The sequence below is a fragment of the Miscanthus floridulus genome, chromosome 14 (genome assembly GCF_019320115.1).
Source record: "Miscanthus floridulus cultivar M001 chromosome 14, ASM1932011v1, whole genome shotgun sequence".
Lineage (NCBI taxonomy): Eukaryota > Viridiplantae > Streptophyta > Magnoliopsida > Poales > Poaceae > Miscanthus > Miscanthus floridulus.
In genome coordinates, this window is record NC_089593.1 from 971118 (window position 1) to 983570 (window position 12453).

Consider the following 12453-nt stretch of genomic DNA (forward strand, 5'->3'; position numbering starts at 1 on the left):
CGGAGCCATGAGTCCTGGCGCCGACTCCTAGGGTCCAAAGATTAGTTTACGTCTCTCAGAAGGCCAAATGTAAATTTTCTTCCAAAAAAAGGACGAAATTACAAAAAATGGGCCACCAGGCCCGCCCTTCATTGATCTTGCTCTTAATGGAGGAAAAATGATACTCCTCTCTCAATAATGGCTTCGGTATAAATGAAAAGTCCAGAGGGAAAACGTGGGAAGACAAATAATATAATGGATGGGTGGCTTTTATTATTAATCAGATGATAATTAATCTTTTTTTTTGCGATTAGATGATAATTAATCGGAAAAGGAGGCAGATGGACGTATTCCATGCATGCATGCGGTCCATGCGGAGGGGGAGATATGAAGTTATGAACAGGCGCCCGGCGTACGTGGAGGGGAAACGATCGATGCAATGCAAATTGATGCATGCATGGCAGCATGGGGCTGTCCGGCCGAAACGCCTGTGCCACGAGCCCACGACCCCTCGGCTTCCGCTTGGCTTTCCCCCCTCTTCCACTTCCACCACTTCAAGTACATATACTGCTAGCTCCTCGATCGATCTTCCGCGCTCCAAATCCCTTCCACACCAGCGTCGCTCTACTTACGCTCTCTAATTAACAGCCAGGAGCCAGCCATGGCGCTGCCGCCGGCGCCCTTCGCCTGCGGTAACCCATGCTCTACAAAAAATCCTAGCCGCCCCTCTTGCCTGCGGTAAGCTAACTAATCAACCTGCTTTCCCCTCGCTCCCCTGCAGGTCTCGGCGGCACGCTGCAGCGGCGGCTCCTCCTCCAGGCGGCGGCCGATATGGCAACCTCTGCGTCTTCAAGAGTACGTCGTACGTCGTCTTCGCGCGCGGCCGGCCGCGTGTCTTCTTTTAATTTTGAGCTACGTGCTCTGCAGGGATCGCGAGCGCGCTTGACGGCGGGAAGGGCCGGATAAGGGAGGCGGTGGAGGCCGTCAGGGACGAGCTCGGCGACGGAGTGCTACACGTCGCCGCCATGCACGGGAGGACACGGCTGTGTGCCTACCTAGTCGAGGAGCTTCACATGGACGTCAACGCTGCTGCCGTGTCAGGTGCTACTCTACTCTACACGATCTCAACATGCTATTGTTATTTCAAAGCTTTAGATATTTATATTTCATTTGTTTAATGGCATGTTGTGATAGATAAAACTCACTTGTATTTCTATTGTTTATTATGAAAAGATTTGATTTAGTAAACTTTATTTATTTGGATGATTTCGTAGGTCAAACACCTCTCAGTTATGCAGTTTGTTCTGACGATAATGTAGATGCTGTGAGGTATCTTCTTGATCATGATGCCGATCCAAATAAGCCTGTGGATCATGGGTGTAACTCACTACATATCGCAGCTGCAAAAGGTCCCTTTGCATTCATACATCGTCCCGTTTTTCTTATGTTTCATGTGTGGTTACTTATTATTCACTAAACTTTGTATTCTACCACGGGTTGTATATAAGTTATGTTGTTTCCAATTCCTTCCTTTACCAAAATGTGAATTGTTTACCATCTCTAAATCAATCTGAGATAATAATATTGGTCTGCTCATTATATCAAATCCAGCTAGATAGGTTTTATGTATAGATTCAAAAGATCGAAAGACTTTTTCATAGCTTTGTGGTAGTATGCAAAAGGTCACAAGGTAAAAATAACTCACATCCTTTAAAGCCTTGGGGATCAGCTAATATTGACTTGTTTAGTGAATGCTTGAAATTGTAGATTTACTCATAACATTTCAACTCGAATTCAAACCCGGAAAGGATCTAATTTGCATCCTTTTTAGGGAAAGAGAATTAAACACTGGTTGTGACACTATGACAGTTGGGTTCAATTCAAAATTTGGAATGTGCACACCATCATAGTTGATTTCCTTAATTAATATAAGACATTCTTTCAATGTTTGGGTCCATATAGGCAGGAATCAAGCTTAAACATCATTGTCTTCTTCATTCGATCTAATCCACATGAAAATCATGACAGTTTGTTGCAATACCGTTAATAATTAAAATAATCTACTCAAACAAGTGTTCAATATGTTTCTATTACTAATCATATCTTTATCTAAAAAATCACTAATCATATAGATTGCAATCATTTGTTTTATTCAATGAGAGTGTATGGTATTACTGTTTCCCAGTTGATGTGTTGTGCTACATATGGATATGTCTAGATCTAATTAATATTGGATTCAGTAGCATTTGAAACACATTATTGATGCTCTAATATGCATGTTTGGTTATATATGATTTGACGTGACAAACTCTACTGTTTAAACCTAATTCTTTTATATTTATAATACAGGAGTATGTGTAATTGTAGAACTCTTGCTCTCAAAAGGAGCTGATGTTAATTCTGTGTCCTACTGCGGGACACCATTGCATGTTGCTGCAATGGAAAATAAGGGTGCTGTTATGAAGATTTTACTGGACTACAATGCAGATGTAAGGTTTATGACGTGCACATTAATTTCTTGTTTTCACATGCTGATACAGTTAACCAAGTCCCATGTCTTCAACCACTAAATTATTTTCATCCTGTTCATGAAACAAAGGTTAGTAACATTTTATGAGCAATTTACTAGTACCATGAATCTAGTACTCCCTCCATTTCGATCACAATGCTTGTCTGCTCCACATGGCTAGGCGGTACATATTGAGTAAACATTAATGGGATTGTTTGAAACTTGTACTTCTTGGATAGATCAATAGCACATCTATCTTAGGTAAGTTAAACAAATGAGCATAGTATACAAAAAGGATCAAGCTTGTAAGCTTCTCAACTCACAGCTGCTGCTTGTAGTTTATCACTCACAACACACTAGACACACACAATTGTTTGTCATTGCAAAGGATTCAGCCTTTCTGCTTATGTTGTCTATTATTTATAACTGAGTGTTTAGAAAGGAAAAGCCATGACCAAGTAACTAACAGCCGGCTTAGCAGGTCCCTAGTTCACGACTAAGCAACTGACTCACTGACCATGCATCAACCACCTGGAAACCTTGACGACTCTACAGGAGACTAGGACAACACCAACTTGAACTGAAAAATTGAAAACTGACTCTGAGCATAGGACTCGTCAGTAGCTACTGAACATGAAGGGAGTACTCCCATCATGCCTTATTGATTTGAGGGTTTGCAGAACCAAACTGGCAGGGTTTCTTTTAGTTGTTCCCTCCACAGCACATAATGAACTGTTCTTTGATTTCTGTATGATATTTGCCTAATTTCATACCATTCTTTTATTCTGTTTTGGGATTTTGGTTTTTGACCACCAGTGATGACTGTTCACTATAGTGACGCTTTGGCAATGTACGCTAAAAGATGTTAGATAAGTTTCACACCATATTCGATTCGCACGAAATACTAATATTTGTACTTTTTGACAGTGCAACAAAGAATTGTACACCATTATTACTCCTTTGTTAACTGCCCTCTGTGCTCGCTCATTGAGCTGTGTCAAGCTTCTGATTAAGGTAATAATCATTTTTCTTACACCTATTTGAATTTACGCTCTCTTTTTGAAGGAAACACTAATGTCCACCAAGCATCTGATTAAAGGTAATAAACGCTTGCATTGGTTTGAGGTATCTGTGATATTTTCTGTATCAGGCTGGTGCTGATGTGACAAAAGGCGCTTGTAAGTTTACCCCCTTAATATTTGCTGCAAATGAGGGCTTAACAGATTTTTACGAGTGTTTACTGGAGGCTGGTGCTGATCCCAATGTTCCTGATGATGTAAGTTTTAGTTTTTATTTTCCAGTTTTACTTATTAGATTCCATGGAGACATGTGCATGGATCTTGGGCTTGTTCTATATAGTATTGAGCTGGCTTTAGGGTTATTTTTTTGTCTTTTATATTTGTTATTTGCACTAGACTTGGTTATGCAAAATGATAGAAAATTAGCTATTACAATAAACAATAACATAAAGGGAATACATGTTTATATGTGTTACTCTTCAGTTACAGTTCACCAGGAATTGACTTTAGTTCAGTGAATTGTGGCATTATTATCTTCAATTTGGACCAGATGTTAAATGCACCTACAGCTACTACTACCTTTTTTTTACTCTACTATCCTAGCAAAGCTGACATATTTAAGGGTTCTTCCACATGCTTGAACTCTAATATCAATGTCTCCATTTTCCATAGCAGCTTTTGGTAGATGTTCATATATTATGCCTATTTGCACTGCTCTGCAAGTAAACATAGCTTTGTGTCATTTGCAACAGTCTGGACACCTGCCAATAGAAATTGCAGCGTTTGAAAATAGACGGAAAGATGTTGAGATCCTTTTGCCCGTAACAGCTCGTATCCCATCTGTGCATGACTGGAGTGTTGATGGGGTACTTGCATATGTCAAATCAATACCAACAGATCAGGTACAGGCTAAACCTTGTTTGTCACATTAAAGATTATGCTATCATGATCAAATTCTTCACAAGAGGGTTTCCTATTCTGCAAATTCTTTGATAAATTACCCTAAGTTGAGAGAATATATTTCAAATTTGTGACTCATGTTGCCATCTGTTGTATTTGTGAAATGCACTGCAATTGTTTCCGAAATAACAAGTAACTGAACTCATCAATAGTTAATATTCTATAGCATAAATGGGATGATGGTCCATTTTAGCGTATGTTTTATCTCATTATATTTATCGTATTTATTCAAATTTTTATGTCTTCATTTTGGACAATTGATAAGTTGTGATCTGGTCACTGTCTGCTTGAAACTCAAACCTGTCAGCTTTCAGTATACTATTTATGTCCTCTTTTTTTTCAGGGTGACCCTGTGTACAAAATGAATCTGGCCGATTTGAAGTTAGAAGGAAACAAGGCATACAAGAAAAAAGATTATTCTACTGCAGTAAAATTCTACTCCGTGGTATATGTTGCACCATGCTCGTCTATCTCCACTCCTTGGAACATTAACTCAGTCTTGTGACTAGCACCAGTTTGAAACTATACTAAAAATTCAAAATGGGGAATGGACAACTGTGCCAATTTTTGTAGTACTGTCATTAGGAAAAAGTACAGCCATGCATGTTTAAGGGGTGGAATTAGCATATATTTATGTGGTAATTGTTGGTTTGATATGGTATAGGCTATAATGAACGCCGATTCTGGTCATGCGACATTGTTTTCGAATAGGAGCCTTTGTTTTATTAAAATGGGTGAAGGAGAGAAGGCTTTGGTTGATGCTGAAGCTTGTAGGATTATGCAGCCTTATTGGCCAAAAGCTTGCTACCGGCAAGGCGCTGCTCATATGCTCTTGAAGGTGAGTTAAGCGTTTATACTTATGGTGCTTATGTTGCTGTAGCAAATCCATTTCTCTGATGACACGGCAAATTTAACACTGTTCAGGACTATGAAAAGGCTTGTGATGCGTTTCTTGATGGTCTGAAGTTGGACCCGGCTAATGCTGAATTGGAGAACGCACTTCGGTACCTATCCCATGCTCTTTATCGTTTGTTCTGAGGAAAAAGTCTACTCCACCCCCTCAACTATGCAAGATGGTCTACATAACCCCCAACTATGAAACCGTCTGTTTTACCCCCCTGAACTTTTCAAAACCGTCTAATTTACCCCCTGGGCGGTTTTCAGCGGCGGTTTTACTACAGTAACGGCGGGTCAGCTACAGTGACAGCGGGTTTGCTACAGTGTCGTTGTTTTGCATTTTCTTTTTTTTTTTGTTTATTTTCGGTGAATTTTTTAAAAATCATAGTAAATCATAGAAAGTTCATAAAATGAAAAATCTAATTTTATTGGACTCCACATGAGTAGATCTACACAGTGAATATATAATACGGTATGTTTTAGTACAAATTTTTTTGTAGCTTTGGATTAATTGGAAAATCCAATTTTGTCTATAATTAATTAGAATTTATCTATAACTAAGTTATACATAGTCCAATGAGTACGAAATTTTTACTATAGTTGAAGCATACAATAATTAGCGTACCATAAAAATTTCACCACAATTGGACCATAGAAGCTGCAGCTATGAATTATTCCAATTAATTACAGACAAAATTGGATTTTCCAATTAATCTAAAGCTACAAAAAAATTTGTACTAAAACATACCGTATTATATATTCACTGTGTAGATCTACTCATGCGGAGTCCAATAAAATTAGATTTTTCATTTTATGATTTTTCTATGATTTACTATGATTTTTCAAAAATTCACCGAAAATAAACAAAAAAAAAGAAAATGCAAAACAACGGGACTGTAGCAAACCCGCTGTCACTGTAGCTGACCCGCCGTTACTGTAGCAAAACCGTCGCTGAAAACCGCCCAGGGGGTAAATTAGACGGTTTTGGAAAGTTCAGGGGGTAAAACAGACGGTTTCATAGTTGAGGGGGTTATGTAGACCATCTTGCATAGTTGAGGGGTGGAGTAGACTTTTTCCTTTGTTCTGATGATGATCTTAGGTTGTCACAAATCAAACCTTACTGCTTTTATTACTCCCCCATGCATGTCGTAGTTATAGTCAAATCCTCATCTATAGTTTCATATTGGAACACATGCACATAGATTTATATCGGTTAGGTTAATTAAATTCATATCATCATATGGATGGTGGCTCATTATTTAGTTGGATTTGAGTTAGATGATTGATATCATGATGATTGAATAATCCACATGCGTATTGCTAATTAAGTCAGCCCACTTTGTGTGACACTATTGTGATTATTGACCTAGTTTAATTATGGAGAGAGTCTTTGAACTCCTTGACGATATCTCTTGGAAAAACAAAGCTCTCGGAATAAATGTCCATTCCCCAGAAGAATATTATGAAGACTAGGTCTGCCTGCTTTGCACTGGGGTCCGGCTTACTATGCAGTTACCAGATATATTTCTTCACATTAGCTATCAGTTACGTTCCGAACATTTTACCAAGTTTCTTCTTTTACGAAGTATTCTGGGTGGCAACATATGGTTGCAAATACTGATTGTTGGATGTTTTAAGTTCGGAATACTGTTTTAAGACTTGAGGGGTATCTGTTTTTGTATGGTGTTTGGTTCCATAGATATCCATGGATGTGACATGGACATCCATGGATGAGTGCTGTTTGGTTGGATGCACAGACTAGATATGGATATCCAGAACATGGAATATTCTCACAAGATCTTAGATACTGTGGCCACAAAAAAATTGGGGGACAAGCGCATCCACCATTGCATGGCATGGGTCTTGCTCACGTGGTAGGCAACAATCAATGGTTGCATGCAACCGTGAAATGATTTTATCTCCTAAACCATTTATCTAATTTGTGACACGATTACATCATTATATCTGTTTTATTTAAATCTATAAAAAAAATAAGATCTCACATGGTTATGATTTGACAATAAATAAATAAATAAATGACAAGCGAGTCTCGTATGACATAATTAGCATGGCCATCCTCGTCCATCCAACCAAACAGAATAATGACTTGCACTGTCTCACCCCGTCCAACAGATATCCATCCAACCAAATAGAAAAATGGCTCGCCCCATCCATCCAACCAAACACGCTACATGGATAACCATATCCAGAAATCCATGGATACAAATGTCTCATCTAACCTTGTCCTCGAACCAAACGCACCATAAGGCATGCGGTCGCTTTTGATTCTGTATAAAATAATAGCCACTCGATTTATCAAGACGTACCTAACTCTTGTAAAATGAGCTAGGTCTTACGGAGGGACACGCTAATTGAAGCTCGGCTTGGGAACGGCAGAACATGCGCATGTAGATGGCGCGTTTTAGCGACAACACAATATGAAACTGTCCCGAGTGCTGTTAACACGCATGACTCTGCTGTCGGTGTTTGCCTAGAAGGGAAGTAGGGAACAGACGCAAAGCTCATGTATGCCACGTGTAGTCTGTCTAATAACTACTAGCAAACAGCGTAATTAAATTACTATGATTGTCCGCAGCGGCTAGGATATATATAACCTGAAAATGTGTATGTCGCCTCCACAAACAAACCTGCTGCTTTCCAATTCCCATCCCATACAAAGATGGTTGCCCAACACATCGTCGAACCTAGTCCTTGGTATAGACACGCAACATAGGGTTTCTCCCTCCCTCCCATGGTCCAAATCCAATCACCACCGCTGATGCCTCTCTTCTCTCCCGCGGTCGCCTCCTCTTCTCTTTTCGCGCTCGGGTCCTAGGTGGCGGCGCATGTCTCCTAGGTGGACCTCTGAGGGAGATGCTCGCGCCGGGCCCTCCCTCCTCTGGCGGACGCGCTCGAGCCCACCCATCCTCCAGCGGCCACACTCAGGTAGATCTCGAGCGGCGCGGCAGATCTGCAAGGAGGCAGGCGGCGGGGCGTGCTCGAGCTTGCCCCTTTCTCCGGCAGCGGTGCTCAAGCTTGCCCCTTCTCTGGCGGACACGCTCTTGCAGTTCTGTGAGGAGGAGGCGGGGCGAGGGCGCTCCACGCTGGTGGATCTGAGGACGAGGCGGCGACGGTGGATCTCAGGAGGAGGCAGCGGTGCAGGATGGCGGTGATGGTGGATCTGAGGCGGCGACGCACATGGCTCCTAGGAGGCGGCGGCGCGTGCGGATCGAGCGGGCTCTAGTAGCGGGCTCCGTCAGGAGGTCTATTTTTCTTGGTTAACGGAGGGGGGCCTGTTGTCGTGATTTTCAGTGACGAAATGACAGAGGCGGGCCTGTCTCTATTAAATGCTTTTGTCCGTCTCCAAAAATGGTTTTGGTAGTAGTTAAAGTGAATACAATTGAAGGTTTGTGCCCATTAGTCACAAGTGACTTTGAGTTGCAGTGTGAGGATAGCTACGCATGAGGCCTAAGGTCGTGGATTTTTCACGCGAAAAAATCGTATGACTTATGACTTACGATGTCGTGCACGTGTGACTACCTTGTGGGGCCTCCCTGATAAAAAAGATTTTTTATTATTTTTTGCCTAATTTATGATTTTTGAAAAATAATTTGTAGAGGTGGCTTGTATTTTCAACCGCCTCTAGAAATTCAATTTGTAGATATGGTTGTTGTTAGTCGCCTCTACAAATCCTATTTCTAAAGAAGCATCTAGAGCTGCTTCTGAAAAGCCTCTCCTTTGTAGTGTTATCTACTTGGATTTAAATTCTTGATTTGACACTAGTGCTCATATTTTTTAGGCTAAATTGTGTTATCGTTCGGTGATAGCCGACGTGCTCATTGACTATGAGACATATGGGGCAATTTCATTAACTTTGACATTTACCTGCTCAGTCTCTTGAAGACGTAAAGTTTGTGTGCGTGCGTATGTACGTGCGTTTATATAGAATGAGTGCATGTACATGTTTATGGACGTCTATGTCTGTACGGCCTAATTCGCAAAAAGGGAAAAAAATTATTGAGGATGACACAGTAATCCTGAACTAGCATGTGCGAGAGCTAGTGCAGTAGTTTCTCTTTACTCAATCGGCGAGTCCGTCCATCGTTTTCAGGTGGGTGAACTTTTGCTCTCTTTTCTAGCCTAGTATACTAAACGGATGAGCTTGTACAGGAAAGTGAGTGCACTTTTGATGCTTAACATTGTCCTCATACATGTCCTGTGCTCTGTGCCTCTGTGCAAGGAAGGAGACATTAACTTGTGGCCTTCACCATTTCAAAAAAAAAAAAATGAAAATGTGGCCTTCTTTTTCTTGTAGTCACAGTTTCTCTGCACGCCCATCCGTATTGTACCTCCGATGTGGTGTACAGTTTTGCACTTTTTCTAAGTATGTGGGCCAAATTTGATCATTTCTCTTGAGAAAATTGAAGTTGTACTGTGATGTGGACGGAATGAATTAGCTCGAAAGAAAGCTGCTTGCATTGTTCGTCAACTTTATTTGAGTGCGTACGCTGTGCGTGCCAAGCCAGCTCGATCTGTTCACATTTTCACAAGATACATATGTGTACACCTACAACAAAACAAACGTGTCAACACAAGGACCACGTACATACGAATCACACAGTTGGTGGTCTGTTCACGTTCTCAAAGTTCGATACACAGATGGTTCATGCAGTGAAGTGAAGTGAAGAGATAATAACAATGCACAGTTTCCCTTGCCTGCTGATGTGTATCCAAAGTCCTGCAACGTGCGTCATGCCATGCGTTGTAGGAGGAAATATTCCAGATGACAATGCATCCTGATTATTATGCACTGACCAAGGTCGAGACGTTGACGGACAGATACACTCTCTCTCTCTCCTCTCTCTCTCTCTCTCCCTCTCTCTCTCTCTCCATCTCTCTTCCTCCTCTCTCTCTCCCTCTCTCATCCTCCGATCTCTCTCCCATCTCTCTCTCTCCATCTCCTCTCTCTCTCTCTCTCTCTCTCTCTCTCTCTCTCTCTCTCTCTGTGTGTGTGTGTGTGTGGATGTGTGTCTTGTGGCTGAAAAGTAGATAACACCAGGTAGGATCCGGTATGACTATGCATCCTCATGCAAATCCTGCAGGCTCCCGATGAAGGTGCTGGCATGGTTCGTGTGGAGGACTTCAGCCAAAGCTCACTGTAGAGCTCCGGTCCACCCTCGCTAAGGCACATAGCGGATTATTATACAGGAATAGACAAGTGCATTAGCGTGCATTAAGGCACATAGCGGATTGAGAGCAGCGTTGGGCGAAGCTACTGTGCGGGCGATGGGAGCTGAGGATAGAGAAAAGAAAAAGGAAAATTGCCACCAGCAGAACAGTCATAAAGGCTCAAAATTCAGAGTTTGTTGCTGGAGTCGGACCAGTTATTTGAGGGCTAAAATAATAAGGGAAGCCCTAAATCCTAGACTTGGTTCCTAATTTGAGGGCTATTGTTAGGGTTGCTCTCACTAGTAGAGAAACGACCTTTGATCCACTTCGAAATTTGGCTGTAGTCCTGGTATTTTTCACGCCCGAGACTAGAGAAACCTTTAGTCCTGGTTGGTAGCTCCAACCAGGACTAAAGGTCCCTGCCCAACGGCTACTGCGCCAGGCTTTTGCTGGAGGGGACCTTTAGTCCCAGTTGGATCTACTAATCAGGACTAAAGGTTCACTTTTACTCCTGGTTTGCCCCTCCAACCGGGGGTAAAAGTCTACTCCCGGCTGGAGGATCCGTCCGGGACTAGAAAGGGACATTTAGTCCCGGTTTCTATCTACAACCGGGACTAAAGGTCTCCTCCTATATACCCCTTGTTTCTCTCCGAGCCCGAGTCACTTCAAGCCCAGTGTTCTTGCTTCATCGCCGGCCTCTCTTCTTCCTCATCACCGGTGATCACAAGATTTCTTCCATTCCTCCATCGATTCTCCGGTTCTAAAGGTTACCAACTTTATACTCTCATATTTCATCAGTAGCTTATTTCATTTTGTGGACTAGATATATGTGGTTTGTTTTATGGTAGATTTTTTTTATTTGTAAGCCATTTAAGCTCAAAATCACTTTAAAGTTTACATATTTGGATGAAGGAAGGTTAAAGTAGTTATTCAAAACTAGTATTGAGCTTTCATTTCTAGCATGCATAGCACACTTCATGCTTTAGAGATATAGAGAATTTTAGAGTTTTTTTAATTTTATTTGTTTATAAAATGAGAAATTTGTATTATATTAAAAATGAGTATAGAGAGTAGATGGCAAGTGCTTCTGGGGCCTCGGCCTCTCATTGGGTTACAAAGCGACTGAGGCCAGACCTCCCTCTCATTGCATGCGGCAAGTGTGAGGAGAAGATTGTGATGGAGTACCGGGTGAGGAAGGAGTGTCCCAACAAGGGCCGTATCTTCTACAAGTGTCCGGATCGCAATATGAGTTATTTTGTCGCATTTGATGATTATGGTTAATTTATACTTATTTTCATGATGATTGTGATTAAAGTTCTAATTTTTTATTTTAATTTCAGTGGGATGGCACTGGATGTTCAGGCTGGTACTGGGAGGAAGAGTATGTTGAACACGTGCAAAACTCTCTTGCACAGGCGGCTACGGCGGCTGATGAGGCAGTGATTCTGCGGAAGAAGCCCATAGATGTTGAACAAACGCATGATTTGTCTCTTTTAGTTGAGATTGGTCGCGAAATCCTTATGCTGCTGAAGTGCATTTTAGCTTTAGTTTTTTAGTGGTAGTTGGGATTGTCTACATTGTAGTGAGACTTTCAGAAATTAATACCTTGTGTGGTGGCATGCATGTCGTATAATTAACTAATTATATTTTAGGTTTTAATATGGTATGTATGTCATGTAATGCAGATGAGACGGCATTGGATGTACAATGCTGATCGCCGCTCCCAAGAGTTCATTGAGGGCGTGTATTCTTTCTTACGTGTGGCCGAGGCAAACAAACGCGATGGTTTCATGTGCTGCCCATGTGTCATATGTAAGAATTTGAAGGAATATGCTAGCTCAAGGAGTCTTCATTCACACTTGTTGAAGTCGGGTTTCATGCCAAACTATATTTATTGGACGAAGCACGGAGAAACCGGGG

General features: G+C 41.5%; 1 pseudogene; it reads left to right on the forward strand.

The window, feature by feature from the left end:
- The first annotated feature begins 374 nt into the window (after positions 1-374).
- LOC136502536 (uncharacterized) lies at positions 375-6802 on the forward strand (annotated as a pseudogene).
- Positions 6803-12453: the final 5651 nt, after the last annotated feature.